Source organism: Macaca nemestrina, chromosome 7 (genome assembly GCF_043159975.1).
Source record: "Macaca nemestrina isolate mMacNem1 chromosome 7, mMacNem.hap1, whole genome shotgun sequence".
Classification (NCBI taxonomy): domain Eukaryota; kingdom Metazoa; phylum Chordata; class Mammalia; order Primates; family Cercopithecidae; genus Macaca; species Macaca nemestrina.
Genome location: NC_092131.1, coordinates 22,516,138 through 22,534,563, shown reverse-complemented (window position 1 = coordinate 22,534,563; position 18,426 = coordinate 22,516,138). Strand labels below are relative to the sequence as shown.

Here is an 18,426-nt window from a genome sequence, read left to right as displayed (position 1 = left end):
AAGAAAAGAGGTTTAAGTGGCTCACGGTTCTGCAGGCTTTAGAGAAAGTATAGTGCCAGTATCCTCTCAGCCTCTAGAGAGGCCCCAGGAAGCTTACAGTCATGGCAGAAAGTGAAGGGGAGCAGGCATGTCACATAGGAAAAACAGAAGAAAGAGACAGTGGGGGCGGGAGGGGTCACAGGCTTTTAAATGACCAGATCTCACGTGAACTCAGAACGGGAGCTCACTTTCCACCAAGTGGATGGCCCAAGCCATTCATGAGGGATCCGCTCCCACTATCCAATCACCTCCCATCTGTCCCCACCTCCAACACTGGGGATCACCATTCAACGTGAGATTTGGGGATTTGGGTTGGAACAAATATCCAGACTATATCAACCTGTTTAGTCAAAAACCATAAGAAGTAAGCACTTAGGTAAACAATAAATTGGGTATATATTTTTAATATAGAAGGCAGAGTGTTAATGTTTATATAAAGAGGTCTTAAGAAAAAGACTCCAAATCTCAATGGGAGGATAAGCAAAAAATCCAAATGAACAATGGTCACCCAAAAGATATACAAATGGTATTTGTTCAGCTTCACAAATTTAAAAGTGAAAGATAAAATATCCGTAGGATGCCAAGATTAGCATATTACATTGGCAGTGATTTCAAACATTTAAAACTTCATTCTGAGTTATTTTACTTAGGGTAAGGGCCTCCAGTTCATTCAGGTTCCTGCAAAAGACATGATTTTATTATTTTTCGTAGCTGAGTAGTATTTCATGGTGTGTGTGTATGTGTATGTGTTTGTGTGTGTGTAGAACATTTTCTTTATCTAATCATTCATTGATGGACACTTAGGTTGATTCCATATCACTGATATTGTGAACAATGTTCTGATAAACATAAAACTGCAGATATCTTTTCGACATAATGATTTCTTTTCCTTTGGGTAGATATCCAGTAATATAATTGCTGGATCAAATGGTATTTTTATTTTCTATTCAATTATTTCAGAAATCTCCATACTGTTTTCATAATTATTAATTAAAATAGTCAATTAGCTAATTATTAACTAAAATAATCAATTAGAGTTTAAAAAGCTTCATGAAAAGAAGAGAGTGTAAAACGAGCTTTCTCTTTCTTTTTTTTTTTTTTTTTTTTTTTTTGAGACGGAGTCTCGCTGTGTCGCCCAGGCTGGAGTGCAGTGGCCGGATCTCAGCTCACTGCAAGCTCTGCCTCCCGGGTTTTTACACCATTCTCCTGCCTCAGCCTCCCGAGTAGCCGGGACTACAGGCGCCCGCCACCTCGCCCGGCTAGTTTTTTGTATTTTTTAGTAGAGACGGGGTTTCACCGTGTTAGCCAGGATGGTCTCGAACTCCTGACCTCGTGATTCTTTACAAGTGGTAATGAAAGATAGTAGAATCTTTGCACTTGGAAACCTGTAACATATGACAAAAGTTCTAAAGTTATCTATTTTCTCTAATACCAAAATTTCATCTCTGGGAATGTATCCTATGTGGATTAATTCTAAGTGTACGCAAATAGGAAATTGAAACAATGTTTGTGGTAGTACATTCTTATGCAGATGTTGGCCATGGAGACCCCTTTGAGCGCTGACAGAACAGAAACCCCCAACTCAAGGCAGAGCCTGACCTATAGCACCTAGGATCCATCAGTCGCTGGCACTGAAGCCTTGCCTGGCAGGTGACCAGAGCTTGCCTACTTCCTGCCCACTGTCACCATGACCACTGTACATTCTATACCACAGCTGCCACCATCTCCTCCAGAGCAAGAGAAAAGGAACCACCCAGCCCCACAATAGAGCCATCAGGTTTCCATGTTCAGGTCACAGCTAAATTCTGTGAGACTAACCAATGTTTCTTGAGATTACTGAGACTAAATTCCTCCTCACAGTAATTGCCAAAACTGCAAGACCATCCCATCATCCATACTCATCTGTTGGCCCTGTGATGCACTGAGCATTCTCATCCCCAATGCACCCTTCCATGCCTCCTTTGTTTTCCAAATCTTTTCATCAAGACTTTGGAACATCCACGCATAATTGGAAACTCCTTCATAGCTCCAGCCTCTAACTTCCACTAAGACTGACTCTCTATGAGTCTACACTGCTGCTCCTGCATTTTATCCGATGGAATTTGGCCTTTCTCCCACATCTTATGGATTTTGGATTGAAATGTGTAAGTGGGACAAGGTCATCTCTTTCTGGTCTAGATCCTCAACCCTACACCTGATAGAGAAACTCTCAGGCTTTGGTATGTGTCCTCTTTACCACTTCTCATTGTTCTCATTTTCTAGCCCTTGTAAATTACACCTCATTCACTGACATCTTTGTTCCTGGCTTACCGTATTCCCCTCTGCCTCAACTCCATCTGTAGCATCAACCTGAGCATTATGTCAATACCTTGGCCTCTCAAGATACTCGCCTCCTCTCCCATGCTTCCTCCTTCTCCCAAGTTGCCCACTGGAACTCTCCATGAGCTCTGGAATCAATGGGTTCGGATCCTGATTTTGCCATTTACTATATAGGTGATCTTCAACTTATTTCTTAACTTCTCTGATTCCCAGTTTTTTCATCTGTAAGAGAATGTACACATGATTCCTGCCTCGCAGGAAAGCCACTGGTTCTTACTGTCTCAGCATGCATAGAAAGGTTATTTAAAATATGATTTTTTATCTTATTTCCTTGCTAAGAACTTAATAATTCTATAAAATAATTGTTGTTATAGGCCTAAAATCATAGTGTATCATGTTCTTTTGAGATATAAAGTTTTCTATACCTTATCTAGAAGAGTAACTTTAAAGTGGTATATTCTTAAAGTATTGACAAAAACTTTTAAACCATACAAATAGACAAAAGTTTACAAATAAAACCTTCTTCCACTAACTGCCCTCAAGACTTTGTTCCCCAACTTAAGGTAACACTTCAATAGTTTTCTTGTTTTGTAAATTCCTTTAAAAACATCACAGACTTTTTTAAAGAAAAATGAAGTAGCCAACTGTCAAACTATCCAGATTACAATGCACTAAGCATAAAGCCAAAAGACCGGGTAAATAGCAGCTGTTTATGGCACAGGTTCTGAATTTCAAGGACCATGTAAACACTTGGCAGCCAAGTGGATGCCAATCTGTTTCAGTTGTGCAGGTTAATAAACAATCCCAAAACGAATTCATTTGCTCAAGACAGTGTGCATTGGTGATCTGGGCTGTCCTCAGCCAGGTAGATCTGCTGGTCTGACCTGGGATTTTTCATGTGGTGGCCACCATCAAGAAGGGTGATTGGTATGAGATGATCCAAGATGGCCTTGCTCACATGTCTGATGTTGGTGCTGGCCATGGGTGGGGCCTCTTACCCCACATCATTTCCCATCCTCAAGACTAGCCTTGACTTCTACACATTGCAGGACCAGGGCAGCAAGGCAGTGAGAGCAGAAGCTACAAGGATGAGGGTGAGGCTCAGAAGTCACACTATATCTGGTCGGGTGCGGTGGCTCACGCCTGTAATCCCAGCACTTTGGGAGGCCGAGGAGGGAGGATCACGAGGTCAGGAGTTAGAGACCAGCCTGGACAATATAGTGAAACCCCATCTCTACTAAGAATACAAAAATTAGCCAGGCATGGTGGCGGGCGCCTGTAGTCCCAGTTACTTGGGAGGTTGAGGCAGAAGAATCACTTGAACCTGGAGGGCAGAGGTTGCGGTGAGCAGAGATCATGCCACTGCACTCCAGCCTGGGCCACAGAGCGAGACTCCATTGCAAAAAAGTAAAAATAAAAAGAAGACACACCGTATCTGTAGAGTTCTATTCATCAAAACAAGCTACAAGTCCAGACCAGATCCAACAGAAAAAAAAAAAGAAGAAAAGAAAAAAACAAAACAAAAAACAAAAAAAATCTTTTCTTCTGGATGACAGATGCAGCAGAGTCACATTGCAAAGGAATGCATCAGCGACAATGATAGAAATTGTTGTGGCCATTATTGAAAACAATCTATCTCAGTAACATTTCTTGGAGTAATGTTTTTAAAAGCGTAAAATAAAATACATAGAATTACAAAGGCAGCCAATTTCATAAAGTAATCAAAAATTACAATTATCAAAATATTTCCAAAAATAAAACTTTTGATATACTGATACAAGCTCTTTATTTTACCCATTATGAAAACAATATCTAGCATAGATCCTTATCACTACTTTAATTTCAAATTAGTAATGAGCACTGAGATATTTTAAGATACCTGAGACAACTGTAATGTAGGTTTTTTTTTTAACATTGGTGACAAGTTTACAGATAGTTGTTACACTATTGCAATTTGTTTCTTTCAATTCATAGTTGAAGTAAATGCACAGTTTTCGTCCAAGATTAGAGTAAATAGACCTATAAGTTTTTTTTTCCTTTCAGTGCATGATCTCCTGATGTCTAAAAATCCAGGAGAAGTAGCCTGCTCACATGTGTGTGTGACACTCTATGTATCTACACTAATAAATATAATCTGAGTATGCTTAACTTTTGCATGTGCAAGATGTTTACTCAAACTATTCATTCCTACAGTCAACATATTGTTTGGATGTTCATGACATGTCAGGCTCTGCTTGTCTCATATCCAAACATGTGTGGATAGAGGCAAAGTCCTCGCTCTTGCAGAGCGTACATTTTAGCTAGTGTTATCTTATAATGAATAGATGAATCGCTCCTGCTGTTATATCTATTTCAAGATCAGTTACAGCAGCGTTTTTTTTTCTTTTTGTACTGTAAACAGATGCCTTGCACATTACCTAGCACAAAGCCTGGTGCATTTGGCAGATGCTAGATACGTATTTCTTGCATGAATGAAGAGGTACTTTTTATACCATAGTATTAATAATACTAAAACTTCAGAAAGCATTGTTGAGGCTCTTTTTTCTCTCCCTAAGTAGAATAATTCAAATAATTTTGGGGAGATGCCTCGATCAGCAGTAAAAGCAAATGAGATAAAATATACCAAGTGTTAAAAGTGTATCTGGGCAGAGATGTTTCCATGAATACCCTGTGATTAAGTATAATGTAAGCATACCCTTTAATGATGTTTATGTGTGAAAATATATCCAAGGAGATTATGTAAATGGGTAATGTGCGTACAGTGCTAGCCATGAAGCCAATTTTAAAATCACTCTTGAATGTAAGACTGCACCTGTTAAAACAGTAATTTTCTGTACGGCAGTTTCTATGTTTACCATAAAATAGCAGTAGCTTGATCTTTGATAGAAGATGAAATTGAGTTTTCATCCTAAGAGGCAATAAATAGTAGCATGCTCATTCTCAGCAAGTTCCTCTATTGACCTCATTACTACACACTATTTCTAGGCAGTAATAATAAGAATATTTTTTATTAATCTTGCTTTTTCTCTCATAAGAGAGTAAAGCACATTTTTCTGTGTACAGTCTCACCCACAATTCCGTACTGTAGTTTAAAGCTTGACAATTTTGCAAAATAACTGGAGGAAACATGTATGAGACTAAAGTAATCAGCCTCAGTTAACTCAAGTACGCAGTCAATCCCATCATTTAATTCAGACTTGATTGTCCTCCCTACTAACCCTTTTCTTTTTTCCAATCTATTTGCCTTCTCTTAGATTATCTTTCCTATTCCTCCTAGATTCCTTGGTTCATCACACTATTTAAACCCTTAATAGCACAATGCATGGAATTTTGCCACTGTCTTCCCACCACCCATATCTTAGAAATTTCTCAATTTTCATTTAATCCTGAATTTGAACACCTTCCTTCCTGCTCTTTTTTGAATAGTGAAATTGCATATGGAGATATATATATGGATATATACACAGATATAAAACAATCTAGAATATGACTTCTACACATATTTGAGCTCTAAGTTTTGCTGAACCTTCAGTGTCTCTCGGAAGACATTCCTTTTCCCATTCTCCCCAGCACATGTTCTGAACTTTCATCATGTTCATCAAACCCACTATGCTATACTTCCCCATGTGATACTCAGCATTTAAACATGCCTTCTAAGTCACAGAGATGATGAGAATCATTAATCAATAACTCCTTTCATATCCCTGCCTTAGCCTTTTTAAGAATTTATCTTCTTTACCTCCACCCATTAGATATCCCAGGATGAAAATGATGTTGCTCCCCTCCAAAGCAAAACCTCTCACTCAGGGTATAGATTTACAAGATCTTCAGGCTTTTTCTGGGAACTTCCTCCATTAAAGATTGTCTTTTTCCTGTATCTTCAATCTCTTTCTCTCCATGGGAAGTTTTCCCTTAGCCCATAAGCAAAATGAGTCTCTCCTGTATTAGTAAACAAAAGCAAATACAAGACAAAATGAATAACAATCAAGGAAACAAAAACAAAGTAACAGTCAGAAGAAATAAAACCTTAGAGCATCTTGGTGCTCAACAGCCTACTGTAAACTAACTCCTGCCCCACGTTCCCTGCTATTGCACTCAAACTACTCTCATTGATGTAACCCACACATTCCCGATATCTGACTTCCGTCCCCTTTTCAGTACTCATTTTTCTTAACTTGTCTGCTACATGGGATACTATTAACCACCCTCATTCACCCAAGGTCCCCTCCCACCTTGTTAGCTGACATGCTCATATTAGCCTCTTTGGCTTCTATACTACCACTCTCGTCTCTCCTTCTCATTCTCTTGGCTGAGCTCCTCTTTCTCACTTATTAAATGTTGTTACACCCCGTTTTGGTCCTCTTTTTCTCTTCCCTTAAGTCCATGATCCCACTTAAGCCCATGGTTTCAACTCTGACTTAATACTGAGAGGTTCCAAATAAGTTTTTCCCATTCACACCTTTCTCTTGGGCTTCTCACAGCTTACCTTAAAGTGGGTATCAGATAGAAACCTCAATGTCAACACATCCTAAATGGAATGTATTATCTTCCTTCTCATTCCAATACACACACCATGTTTCTAAATTGTCCTTGGACCTGATGTCTTCCTATCTTACCCACAAGCAAGGGAGAGCACATCAGAAATCTAAGCATCTCTTTCATCTGTTTGCCTCTGCTTCCATTCCCAATCAGCTCTCCCCCTGCTTGTTTCTAAAATATGTCTCATCTTTTTAACTACTCCTGATATTGCTTTAGTTCAAGCCCCATCATCTTTTGCTTGGATTAGACATACATGAGCGCCCCTGTTCTGATAGGTATAATTTCTGGTCTCATTATTGCTGTTCTCTCATACTATATCCTATCCAGGAGTCCTTTCGAATTACTTGAATTTCAAGTTCTCATAAACCTTTCCCCTGTACATTAACACATGGCTCTGTCTGCCTAGAATCACCTTCCCTTTATACCCAATACTTGGTCCTTGAAGAATGACATATTTTTTCCTCTAGGCTCACTGAAAACATTACCTTTTTGCTAGGTAGAATTAGGTACTTAAGGTGTAAAAAATCATTTTTATACATGACTATTATGGATCTCTCATTGATTTTATATTTGTCACCTCCACAAAGCTCTGAACAAAAGTAGAGAAGTCATGTCTTATTAATCTTCTCTTCCCAGTGCATAACCCAGTGCCTGGACCATATTAGACACTCACATTGTCTTGAATAAAGGGAGAAAGAAAAAAAATAGAAGAAAATAATTTGGAGGCAGTACCGTAGCATATATGAACTCATTTGCTTGTTTCACAAATAATGGCAGCATCAACATGGTCTCCAACACAGAAAGAGAAACTGAAGAGAAAGTAGGATTTTATAACAGATTTTCTGTAGAGCACCTCCTTATATGTTACCATAGTCCCCAAAGTCTAGATATAATCTGAGTTGGGGCAATCAATCCTTTAGGAACAAAATGATTAAAAACTGAATAAATAATTTTCAAATTGTTTCCTCAAGATATTGAGCACTGATACAGCTACTATGCTTATAATAAAGATCTTGGTTTCTATTACATTAAAAAGGAAATGAGGATTATTGTTCTTCAAAAATGAAGAAAGTGAGGAATAAAACATTAATGAATGCAGTTAAGTTTATGAGACATTTAGAGCTCATGACTGTAACTCTACTTCTTTCCCTCTCACTCCAAAAAGCGTCACAAAATACATGTAACAGTGAGGTTAATTTTTTCATTCAGTCAAATTTATAAATGCATAAACCATTCACAAATTTTAATACTTTATTATTAGTATTATTTTGCTTGTGATATATCTTTCCGCTGATTACAATGGAAATGGAACTATGTGTCTTAACAGTAAAGTTGGAAACCATTTCACTAGACTATTGATTGAACCAACAAACCTCACTCCTTTACTGGTAACCTTTAAAAACATCATCAAAATAATCTCTATGATTAGGTGCTCAGTTACATTTATATTCTTGCCATTGACAAACAGATATTTCTCAAAAGTGTATTTCTCAAAAAAATTGGCTTAATGCAGTGTGGTATTTTGAACTGGATTCCGGAACAACAAAAACTATATCAGTGAAAAATCTATGGAAATCTGACCAAAGCCTGCAGGTTGGATAGTAGTAGAATACCAATGTGAAATTTTTAGTTCTGAGAAATGGTGATGTAAACAGTTAACGTTAGAGAAAGCTTGATGAGGTGCATGTGGGATGTCTCCGTAGTATCCTTGCAACTCTTCTGCCAATCCAACATTATTTCCAAAAAATTTCAATGTTACCTTATTCTTAAAGAGGTGCTTTTATGAAATTACTCTTACTGTGAAAAAGCAGGTTAACAGGTTCTCATACTCACTACATATTTATCATCTGAAAATAGGCACAAGGTACAAAGAAGAACCTAGAGTAGTGGATTCCCAGACCAGCATCACAGTTTTAAATCAGTAAATGTGAGTTTACAGTTGTTCCAATGTTACTACCTGGCCATTGCAGGAAAAGGGAATGAAGTGTCAGGAGATAAAATTGATTTTTACTCCTTCTGCTAGATAATAATGCCTAACATCTATCTTACTTTTAAGATCAAGGCCAAGAACTAAGACACAGCCTGGAGGGAAAAAAATCAAAATCAATATTATGCATTATATCCTAGCCACATATGATTCATGCTGAAATTAATACTATAGATACAGGTCAGAGCTAGTAATATCAATTTAGAATTACTTTTCAAGATAAGAGTTTGTGATCATTTCTATGTGCCAAGGTTACATTTCTTGCTTCCTGAGAGAGCTCTGTTACATTAAAAAGTGTGTGTGTGTGCGCGCGCGCGTGTGTGTGTATGTGTGTGTGTGTACAGCAAGGGGTGGGATATGTGCTAGAGATTAGACCAGAAATGTGAAAAATGGATTTGTTTCATTACTACCTTCTCATAACTGACTATGCACAGATAGTGATGGTCAGAATCTGAAGGGCACATCAGCAGAATTAGGTATTCATGCATGCATTAAACACCTACTGTGTATTTAGAGAGTGATATTAAAAGGAAAGAAGTCTAATATTGCTGAGTACAAAAATGTACAGAGCGGTAGACTGAAATAATGCTCTATTTTTCTTTCCTTTGTATAACACATAATTCTCTCTGACATTAGTGGGATTTAAGAATGAATAGGGAATGAAAAATGTACTTTATTTGCATTTATGCCCTATCCTTAGCAGAATCTGCCCAGTTTAAATGCAGTTGCATGATGCAGAGCCTTAATGCGGGCATTCAGGCATCAGGAAATATGAGGAATGCTTGTGTCAGGGTCTACATCTCAAAATGATGTGAGTCTTCTCAGTATGCTTGCATTTTAGATGGGCAATAATATAAGGATAATGTTCAGAGTGAGGTTGAGAATTTTTGAACACTAAATGTGCCTTTTATATTCAAAGAAAAAAAATGAAACCCATTCTAGGTATCACAAGTTTGTAAACTTCCAGAAATATGACTACTTACTTTGAAAGGATTATAATGTAAACCTAAAATTCTTAGCAGCAAGTGCTAACCTCACTGAGTACTTATTCCATGAGAGGCACAGTGGGAAGGACTCAGGTACCTTTCTCAAATAATATTATGCTGTAAAAGCCATTATTGGCATGCCCATTAGTTATATGGTGTCTTAGTGAGGTAAAGTGAATAATCCAACGTTAAACAACTAGTAAGCGGACCCGTAATTCAAACTAGGGCAGTCTGAGTCCGGAGTCCACACTTATAATCTTCCCCTTGGAATCATGGTGCCTTTTGGTTCAATAATTAAATTATAACCCCAGAATTTCTTTGGCTCTAAAATAATAAACAAAATTGTTCTCACTACTTGAATAGAGCTTTTTAAATTCCTACAAAAGACACATTTTTACATTGTCTTTTTTTTTCTGGTTATTTGACTTCCCTTAGTAAAGAAGTTTTTATTTCACAGTATTAAAAAAAAAAAAAGTAAATGTTTCAGTTGTAAAGGGGGAAAGAGACAGAAGAAAATTTGTGTTGCAATTGGAAGAAGTTTCAGAGATGAATGGCACAAAAAGAGACAAACAAAGGCATGCAGATTACATTGGCTGGTCTGCATAATTTGGTGAAGCCTAAAAACGCTGTGTCCCTATTGCAAATATTACATGTAGAGGGCAGGATAAAATGGCCCTTGGGGGCATATAGAACAATGGATATCTTATGGGGCAAAGCTCATGATATGAGAAAGCCCCACAAAAAGAGAGGAAGTATGAACAAGAATGCCTGCCTGCCAACGCTAGGACTGGCCCTGGCATACACATAGCAATGTTCAAAAATGCAAAAAAGAAGTTCCGTGTCCTGAAGCTGGGCATGAATACCTTTTCCCACTACCTGCAAAATTAGGATCTTCTATATGCTCAGCGGTGCCTCCAGTGAGGAGCTGGTGTGAACTTTGGGGTGTTCATTGACTGTACACCATGATGGCAGTGAGATGAGTCCCACTCCGCACTGTGCCTGACCACAAGGAGGGGGCCAAGCTGCCTTCCAAGGAGGAAGAGATTTTAATCAGAAAGGAATCAAAGAAATCTCAGAAGAAATGTATGAAAGGTAAAAAGAAAAAAAAAAAATGCTTTCTGGAGAAGCAGTTCGTGCAAGGGCAAGCGTCTGTGAGCATTGCCTCCAGGGCTGGCCATTACAGTCCGGGTGATGACTGCATGTGACATAGGTTGAAAAAGCCTTATGAACCCTCTTCTCTCCCATCCTAGCTCATGTGATACAGGTGAATCCTATTCAATAAATATTAAATATAATTATAAGACTGTTCTGAATCCCTGAAAAAATGATTGCAGAAAGTTGAAATCTTTGCCACTTAACTTAGAAAACCTTTCTCTTCCACAAACGAAGTGTAGTCAGCTGGTGCTTTGGACTGAATGTTTGCAACTCTCCTAAAATTCATATGTTGAAACCCTAATCCCCAGTGTGATGGTACTTGGAGGTGGGGTCTTTGGGAGATATATAGGTCATGAGAGTGGAACCCTCAAGCTCAAATTAGTGGCCTTATAAGAAGGCACAGGAGAGGGTATGCTTCCTCTCTTTGTTCTCCACCGTATGAGGACACAAAAAGAAAACAGCCATCTGCCCACCAGAAAGCAGACCCTCAGCAGACACAAGAGCTGCCAGCACTTTGCTTTTGGACTTCTTAGCCTCCAGAACTGTGAAAATAGAAGTTTGTTGTTTAAGCCACACAGTCTATGGTATTCGGTTATAATAACCCAAACAGAAGAAGACAGCTGGCAACTGGAACTATCGTTGCCCACATTTCCAGTGTGGCCATAGCTATCATTTTGAATGCTATTAATAATACACCTCAGCATGCTTAAAGAAAACAAGGGAAAACAGGTCCCTTCCCCTTTAAGGTAAGTGTCCTTCCTCAAAAATGTTTTCAGTTCTCTCATATGCTATGTGACATTTTATATGACAAGAACCTCAGAAAAGGGCTGAAGAAGAGGGAAAATGTACCCTCTATAGGCAAGCAATCAGTTGAGAATGATTCTAATCCTACATTGACCCACTCTGTCTCAACGCTGTTATTTATAGCAGCATTTGGTTGAAATACCCCGGGCTGCTTCTCTTTCTGTGAATCCGGTAGTGAGAAGTGCTTTATAGAGAGGCTCCCAAGCACTTCAGCTCTGGCTGGGAAATCTGCACAAACAGCTCCAACTGGTGTCAAAGCCCCCATCTGGGTACACAGCGTGGATACATCATCTGCTTATCTGCCCAGTCCGGATGTGAATGTGTAGAATTCGGTACACACGTGTCAGCTTTTCCTCTCCAAGAGGAAAGAGAGCCTGTGGGGAGAGACAGAGAGAGAAAGAAAGAGTGTGTGTGTGTGTGCGCGCGCGTGTGTGTGTAGTGTGACTGTGTGTGTGTTTGTAGGAATGGATGAAACAAAATCCTCGTCAGTTTTTTCTGATTTTTTTTTTATTGCCTCCGAGCGGTCTTGCTTTTTCTTATGTTATTCTGATAACGAACCTATCACTTCTTTAATATGGTGCTGTGCTGTTGCTCGTATGATTTCAATAATGGCCAAGTGGAGCACATGTTGCACGTAAATTCCACTTCCATGAAATTGGATCCCATGATGATGGAAAAAAATGAAAAATGGCTTTCAGAATCACGCACAAGGGTTCAAATCCTGAGCCATTCTTGTTCTCAATCATTCAACAACACTGAGTCCTACCACGTGCTGGGCACGGAAAAGACATGGCTGTGCAAGCCTCACCCACTTATGTTGTGATGGGAAAAACAGACACCACCTAAGTAAGGAGCCTGAGGTGGGAGGTGGAGTCAAGTGCGATGGAGAAAAGTAAACTAAGGCAACGGGTGACCGGGGAAGGCTGGCTGAGAAGATGACACTTAAGCAGAGACTGGAAGAGAAGGAAGAGCTCTGAGGGAACACAGAGCTCTGAGGAAAGGCTCTGCTGGGCAGAGCAAATGTTAAGGTCAAGGTACAGAAATGGAGGTTCCTGCGGAGCAGGAGGAAAGAGGTCTGTGTGGATGAGTAGACAGAGCAAGAAAGGTGCACAGGAGAATAAGCCACCTCAATAAGTCACCTCCCTGGAGCTTTAGTTTTCAACTAATACAGAAAAAATAATAGTGTATAATTTCAGAGAGGGGGTTCTAATATAAAGGCTACAGTAAAACTTTCTGAGGAGCTTATTACATGTGTATTAATCCGTTCTCACATTGAATCTGGTAATATAAAGAACTACTTGATACTGGGTAATTTATGAAGAAAAGAGGTTAAGGGCAGGGCGCAGTGGCTCATGCCTGTAATCCCAGCACTTTGGGAGGCTGAGGTGGGTGGATCACCGGAGGTCAAGAGTCCAAGTCCAGCCTGACCAATAAGGCGAAACCCTGTCTCTACTGAAAGTACAAAAATTAGCCAGGCGTGGTGGTGCACGTCTGTAATCCCAGCTATTTGGGAGGCTGAGATAGGAGAATCGCTTGAACCTGGGAAGCAGAGGTTGCAGTGAGCCAAGATCGTGCCACTGTACTCCAGCCCAGACAACAGAGCAAGACTCCGTCCCAAAACAAACAAAACAAACAAACAAAAAAAACAAAGAAAAAAGAAAAGAAAAGAGGTCTCATTGACTCACAGTTCCATAGGCTAACAAGAAGAATGCTGGGAGGCCTCAGGAAACTTTTAATCATGGCAGAACTTGAAGGGGAAGTAAGAGTGTCTTTCTATGGCAGAGCAGGAGAGAGAGGAGAGTGAGGCAGGAGGTGACATACATTTTTAAACCATCAGATCTTATGAGAACTCTGTCACGAGAGAGCACTAGGGGAATGGTGCGAAACCATTAGAAACCACCCCCATGATCCATCACCTCCCACCAGGCCCCGCCTTCAACATGTGAGGATTACAATTCCACATGAGATACGGGGCGGACACACAGAGCCAAACCATATCAACATGTCTGGTTCGAAATTGGTGAGCTTGTTATTCTCCATGTTCACCCCCTTTCTCTCCAAGCTTCTGTGCCCAGCTCTATGCCCTGGGAACCTGACCACAATGAGTTATCCCTTCCAGGCTCCCCTGCAGGGCTGATCAGAGGCCGGGAACAGAGAGGTTGGGTTTTTTTTTTTTTTTTTTTTTTTGAGACGGAGTCTTGCTCTGTCTCCCTGGCTGGAGTGCAGTGGCCGGATCTCAGCTCACTGCAAGCGAGGTTGGGGTATTTCCTTCCCACTTCCTTTCCACTTCCTTCCTGCTTTGGTGCCGTGTTTCTGGCGAGTAGCTGCATTTTCCCAAGAAGACAGTCTCCTACAGGAGGTCCTTCCTCCTGGGGTCTTTGGATGCTGTTTTCTTCTCTGCTCATTCTACTTTATTGAGGGCAATTGCTTTCCACAGTTACTTGTTTCTGGGTATAGCACCATTCCTCTGACCACACCTCTGTAGATGGTACTATCATTAAAGCTTCTTAATTTGAACAATTTGGCAAAAATTCTAATTAACATATGTGTTACCTTACATATATTTTTTTATAATGAGAACACTTAAAATCTACTCTCAGTGATTTTCAAGTATGAAATAGTTGTTATGAACTGTAGTCACCTCATTGTACAATAGATCTGTCTGTCTTTCTTATAAAAGTATACCCATGACTTTATTTAGGGCCCACCAGGATAATCCAAGATTAATTTTTTTTTCTCTCAAAATCCTTAATTTAATCACATCTTATATAAGGTGATATTCTCAGGTTCCAAGGACTAGGATGTATCTTGGACTTTGGTCCAAGGCTTCACCATGTAACCCACTACACATGCATCCTTTGTTGTCCTATTTTTGACAGCTCTAATATTGCACAGCATGTCTCTCATTTTCTAACTTTGGCCTTTGTATCTTTCCTCACATTTTAATCCTTTTTCCCCATCTGAATCAAGATGGTAGGATGCCTTTGTCCATTTCTTCTTCAGTTTCTTTGAAGCTGAGCAGCCTCTCCACATAACCCAAAGAAGAACGCTATTTGCTTAGTCCAAATTAGTTTTGACCAGCAATATAAAAGTTACTCAAGTCATTTGCAAAATTTTCTGGTGGAAAAAAAAAAAAAAAAAAAAAAAGAGCCCAGAGGAAAAATTGGTTCAATTTATCTCCTCAAGAATTAAACACATCGAGGTGGAGGGACTCCGTGACATAAGTTTACATTGTTACCTATGAAAAGCAACATATGTTCAACTCACCTTAACAATATTTAATCTTGATCTTTGGCATGGGCCATATTCATGTAATGTCCTGGAGATTTATTTATTAGAACATAAATTTCATCATAACAAAGTGTCACATATTTCATCATAATGAAGAAAGAATTATCCTCAATGTCTGTACTTCTGTTTGAAGTACCTGTCTAACAGTCCTCATTTATTTTCAGCCATACACTGAGAAACCGAGGTGCTATGGTAGCATGAAAAGAGTAAAATCTGGTTTTTAGCATTTCTCCTGAAAATAAGAGAATCAGTTTAGTTATGAACTTTTCTGGTCCTCAGTTCTCTATTCAATTAAATGATAAAGAGAGTAGAATCTAACTACCCTTCTCTCAAATAAAAAGCTTTTATTCCATTCTGACCTCAATTTGAATGCTTTTCCTCAAACTGACAAATGATGCTTTTCTTGATAGAAAAATGCTTTTATAAAAACTCAACATATTAAATTGTACCGATATTGATATTATTAAAAAGCACTACAATATTCAGGTTAGTATTTGTAAATTACTTTAGCTCTTCTTTAAGAATTCAAAAGAGTCTAAGAAGGTTGGTTTCCTCTCATGTGGCTTCATTTAGATACCCTACTGTGCAAGGCAGTTGTAAAGAGGCACCATAAAAAAGGAAGAGAAAATAAGACAGATGATCAATCAGATTACTGAAGTGTTTGGTTGTTTTGTTTTGCTTTGTTTTTCCTTTAACCTGAAAGTCTAGGTGCTAATTAGTCTGCAACCTTCCTACTGGTTGCACAGGATAATGGGTAAGAAAAGCTTAATACTGTGAGTTCTTTAAAAAAAAAAAAAAAAAAGTTATCCATTTGAACATCTTTTTATGAATTCAGTCTCAGCTCTTCATTGAATGTTTTTAAATGTTTCTAATACGGCATCGTTTTCTACAACTGCTTTTGAATATATTTTCAACTTTCTCATTTCAGTTTTATTGGTTCATCTGTTCCCAGTGCCACCTGTTGCAAGAACTGACTGTTACTTCTTCAGTACCCAGAAAATTGTGTTCCTTGTGTAATTTTTAAAAATAGCATTTCTACTAAGTGTTAAACCTTTAGTCAGACTGCTGGTAGCCTTCTGGGTTTAAGGCACTGTCACGGCAATTTCTCTACAGAAAACAGGTTTTAAACTGAAAAATTTTGAGGTATAATCTTGATTTGACTCTTGCTGCAGAAGTAGCAGCCCTAGGGAAGTTATTTCTTCCCTACATCCCTCTTTTAAAACTGCAATGATTATATCCACCTCTTTCACACAGAAAGTTATTAATAAATCGATTCAGTTATGGACCTACTCAGGTCAGGAAAATGTAGAAGGGATAACATTTATTTTAAATTGTTATTTTACTTGGCCAACTAGGACTGGCAGACTTTCTCCTTGGGCTGCCAGAGGAGATCTGGGCAAGGGTAGCTGAGCCCTTAAACTGTAGTTGAAACACCCCAAGGGGCCTGCCTCCCACTCTGGAGAGGCAGCTGTGGCTGTTGGACCAGTCCAAGTGTGCTTATTTAAGATGATCGCTGTTCATTTTGACATGGCTGACAAAATATTTCCAGAGTCAGGAAAGACATGTGCATTCCTGAGTTGAGTGTGTAGGAAATAAAAAAGCTAGTATTAAGGTGTGACTTTTGTGTCATACTTTAAATGTCTTAAATTTTCTATGGTGAATTACTGACTTTTCTTATGCAATATTTCTTCTTAGCAGTGGCCTCTGGTTACCTATAACATTTCCAGTACCAAGAAAAGTGTCTGAAACATAGAAGGCCATAAAAAAAAATCATTAATTTATTACGTATTCATTGACTATGTACCATGCAACAAAGACATTCCTAGGCCCTGGGATACAACAGTCAAACAAAAAATAAATTAAATAAACAAAAAGACCAGAATCCTTATCCCTGCCTGTGTGTGGCTTACATTCCAGTTAGCAGGAGTGTTGGGGGAGATATCAAAAGCTCCTTTTGCTTACTTGGAGGCACTCTGCTTGACCTCCAGATTTCCATCTCTTCCTTTGTCAACTTAGGCAAGTTACTCAACCATCCTGTGTCTATAAAATAGAGCTAATAATAGTTTTTAACTCATTGCCTATGGTAGGATTAAATGAGGAAATAGACACATAACTCACATAAAATAACAGCATGGAGAATACAGCCTGCCACATACTGAGGGCTCAGAAGTTTTTATTACTATTGTTTGTTTTATTTTGAACTTATCATACATCTGATTTCCTTGTATTGCCTATAAGGTCTTTTATCTGCCTTTCTACCAGCTGTGTGTACATATTGTGTCAAATATTATAAACTTTGCCTGGAAATCAGTAAAGACAAAAATGTAAAACTGTGTGAATATACAATGTTTCTGCTCTCATACAGTTAATATTCTAATGGCGGACCACAGATAATAAACAAATAGATATATGGTAAGTAGTAGTGTTGTAGAGAAAAATAAATTAGGGTACATCACATAGAAGGGCTTACTTCAGACTGATTCATCAAGAAGACCTCTCCAAGAAGAAGGAACTTAAGAGACCTGAAAGAAACGAAGGAGTTAGTCACATGTGCATTTGGGAGCACAGAAGTCTTAGCAAAGGGAACAGTAAATTCAAAGACCTCGTAGACATGAAAAAACTGAGATTGTTGCACAAGAGCAAGGAGTCTATTTTTCCAAAGGAAACAAGATCCATTTAGGGCAATTGTAGTGTGAAACTAATTTCTCAAAAGCATTTGCATACTAAGATTAGTGTGTGCCTCACCAGTAACTGTACATTAAATACATTTTAGTTATTGCTAAATTATAATTTGCCAAAAGGTAAAATCATGGCTCCCATGCAAATGCAAAATAAACCCTTATGAAAGATGTTATTCAACTCTTTAATTAGTGACAGAACAAGTAAGATGTTAAGATCGGCTTAAAGAATATTTGTGGATCCAAGTATTTATAGTCAATTTAATGAGAGGAAATTAGAATAAGATTGCTGGATTAGATACAGAATTGATTATTGTTCTACTTGCCCTATATTGTATAGGACAATAAGCCATAACTCTGGGATTATTTCTCCTACCAGACAAAACTTTTTTGCACCTCTACCGGACAAAAATCTGCATGCCAACATGTAACCTCACTAAACTGAGATCTTCAATCAATAGTAAACAAGACCTTGGGTAGATACATTCTCCCATAAAGCACTGAAACAATATGCCACCCACCTTTTGCTTTATTTTAAAGTTTTGGGTAAGTTTTCTTAGCACAATTTACCTTTTAGATAAATGCCTTTAAAAGAACAATGAGGTATGTGTGCTTGCTTGGTATGTGT

The 18,426-nt window shown here is 38.6% G+C and overlaps 1 long non-coding RNA gene across 4 annotated transcripts in view; it reads right to left on the bottom strand.

The window, feature by feature from the left end:
• LOC105467606 (uncharacterized) overlaps nucleotides 1-18,426 on the bottom strand; it is a 316,568-nt gene that overhangs the window by 106,107 nt on the left and 192,035 nt on the right. For 2 of the 4 annotated variants that reach the window (XR_011625660.1, XR_011625661.1), the window contains exons 4-6: nucleotides 17,591-17,642; nucleotides 6,098-6,297; nucleotides 2,430-2,580 (exon numbers count right to left, since the gene is read on the bottom strand). This is a non-coding gene — a long non-coding RNA (uncharacterized lncRNA). Of the gene's footprint in view, nucleotides 1-2,429; nucleotides 2,581-6,097; nucleotides 6,298-15,096; nucleotides 15,395-17,590; nucleotides 17,643-18,426 lie in introns of those variants that run through there. The other 2 variants (XR_011625663.1, XR_011625662.1) reach the window with 2 other exon arrangements.